Genomic DNA, 2717 nt, shown 5'->3' with positions numbered 1-2717 from the left:
TGTGGATGTAGATAACACATTTAATAGGTATAAGTACATACTTTCAGATAGTTAACTGTTTTAAAGTGCTTGAGGTGAGTCCAATTTACATACAAAACGGTTTTTGACTACTACACATCTCTGAATGAGATGTTGATAGAATTTGAAACTTCTTTACTCTGGGCTTCCGGTCAATATTTTTCGTAACTGATAGATAGATATGAACCCCAAGGACATTAGAGGTGAAATGAATGTAGGGAAATATGTTGGCCAGACGGGCTGCTTCAGAAAATCACTCGAAATATTTGTAGGATATGGGAACAATATTGAAAAACTTCTTGAATACTTTCTTAAATACTTTCTGCAGGCATCTGTATGTAAATTGGCCGGATTCTATTAGCAAAAAATCCAGTGCTACATTGAGATGTCCCGTAAAGATTAAATATTGTGGAAGCTTTATTGACGAATGACAGCTATTTAGGGAATCATACAAAAACACTGAATCATCTGTCATTCCTTTTATAGTTGTGAAGTGGACGATTGAAGTGCCTAACATCTACTTTGCTACTACCCAGAATATGCGCGGCGTCGTTTGATTATGTTAGAGATTTGCTTTCTTGAGAATCTTGGTCAACTCCAGGAATTCTTTTTAAATCATTCATTTCGCAGTTATGGAGAGGAGGATTGAAGTGCCTCACGTTTACTTTGCTACTGCCAGGAATTTGTGCTACGTCGTTTAACTATGTAAGATGGTTCATTTCTTGAGAATCTTGGTAAACTCCAGGATTTCTTTTTAAAAAGAGTTTTGTGTTTTGTCATGGGTTCAAGATGGTTTTAGAACTTTTGAATACTTATACGAGAACAAAAACCATAGGCCTAAGTGGATTCTTATGGTCGTCGGTATGGTCTAACCTAATTTGTTATAATATAAGTAATAGAAGAGTAGTAAATATATAAAAAAAATATTGACTTATACAATAAGGATATAACAAACTGTTCATTAGTTTCGTGAAATGATTCATAAAGTAATGTTTTTAAGTCAAAATTTAAATCATTATTTGAGTCTAATAAGTCCTTGATTAATATCTAACCTTCTTTAATGATTTTTTTTAAAAGAATTGATTTCTAAATTACTAACTAGAATATTTTTTTAAGGTAAACGATGTCCTTGATTTTATTGCGAGTTTTCAATGATATATTTAAGACTCATCTACAGATTCATATTCTTTTATTCGGATCTGTTTGTTCTTGATACAACTATCACATATACCTCCTGTAATATATGTGTTATAAGAAGAAAGCAGTTCATTATACTTGACAATGCAGTCAAGACGATATCCAATTTAAACTTAATCTGTCAGCTGTGCCCCTTTGCAACGACTGGACATCTGTTCAATAGGTGAAAATTTAATAGTTTTTTTCTCTTTCTTTTTGCAAACTTGGAAAAAATCATCAGTTTGAACTACAAGCCTCTATGTATTCTTGCCTATCAAGCACTGATGGGTCACTAAAACCGCAATCTTGTTGTTAATGGAGACTTTACGGTAAACAGCAATAAAGCAATCTTATTTTTTATTTGGATTTACCGGTTAAAATTTTTAGTGCCTTGTTAGCAAAGAGATATCGAAAACATTAACATCCCAATTTTCTGCCATCAGGTTTAAGTTAAAATTTTTTAATATTGCGGTAGAAGAAAAATTTTATTTTAAAATTTACATTTGGTTTTTCATTTAAATTACTTTCATGAATTTTTACTTATTTTGGTCTTTACCATCTATTTTTCGGTACATAATATTAATATAGCCTCAATTTATTGATACCAAGTGTTCATATATTCCGAGAAATCTAACCATTTATCGAACTATCTTCCCTTAAATTTATTGCTGTCACATAATTGCAGTCTAAATTAAAGTTCCTTAAAGGCCATCAAAATACTAGAAATGACCTACTAATCGCAAAAACAAAGCACGGCAAAGCAAATAACAGCATCGAAGTTGTCCCCCTTTTTAGCAGAATGCAATGCTAACCCAACGACACAAAATTAAGCCGTACACGAGCACGTCACTGACCTAGCCTACGTAAATAAAGCATATAGCATGCGTTAATGATATCGTAAGGGCGCGTATGCCAACAATAACAAAGCAGAAGAGAACATTTAATATTCATTACACTCGCATGCCTCAACAAAACATAAACAGTCCAGTCCGAGCCAAGCAAAGAGAACACCACATAGTGGAGTCATTGCGAGGGAACGTGAATGACGAAGAGTTGCAGCTGTTTGGATGCTGTGTGGATGCTAAATTTATTTTCATGGATTTATACGCTGTGTTTACATTTTAGTTGAGTTCTGCAGAGAGGCAAATATGCCGAAGTTGGCCGTAAGCACGAATCTTGAAAGCAACGACTCGTTTTTAGTGTTGCCAAGATTTTGTATAAAATATTACACAAAAATGGTGCGAATTGTGAGAAATAAACCTATTTGTTTTATAACAATTTTATTAATATATTATATTTTTATTTTTAATATATAATATGGAATTAAATAAATGTCTTTCTTTATTATTTAAAATATGAATTGAATTATTTTCGTAAAATTATATTTTCAGTATAAAAAAATTAAAAGTTCCAAATAAGATAAATTAGTTGATTTGGGATCAATTATTGCTTAGTCTGATGAAGTGCTAAACAATAATCTAGTCAAGGTGTCAGGAGGGGGTTTTGAAAAAACCTCGAGTTAA

This window comes from Teleopsis dalmanni, chromosome 1, assembly GCF_002237135.1.
Source record: "Teleopsis dalmanni isolate 2A chromosome 1, ASM223713v2, whole genome shotgun sequence".
NCBI lineage: Eukaryota > Metazoa > Arthropoda > Insecta > Diptera > Diopsidae > Teleopsis > Teleopsis dalmanni.
This window is presented reverse-complemented; position numbering follows the sequence as displayed.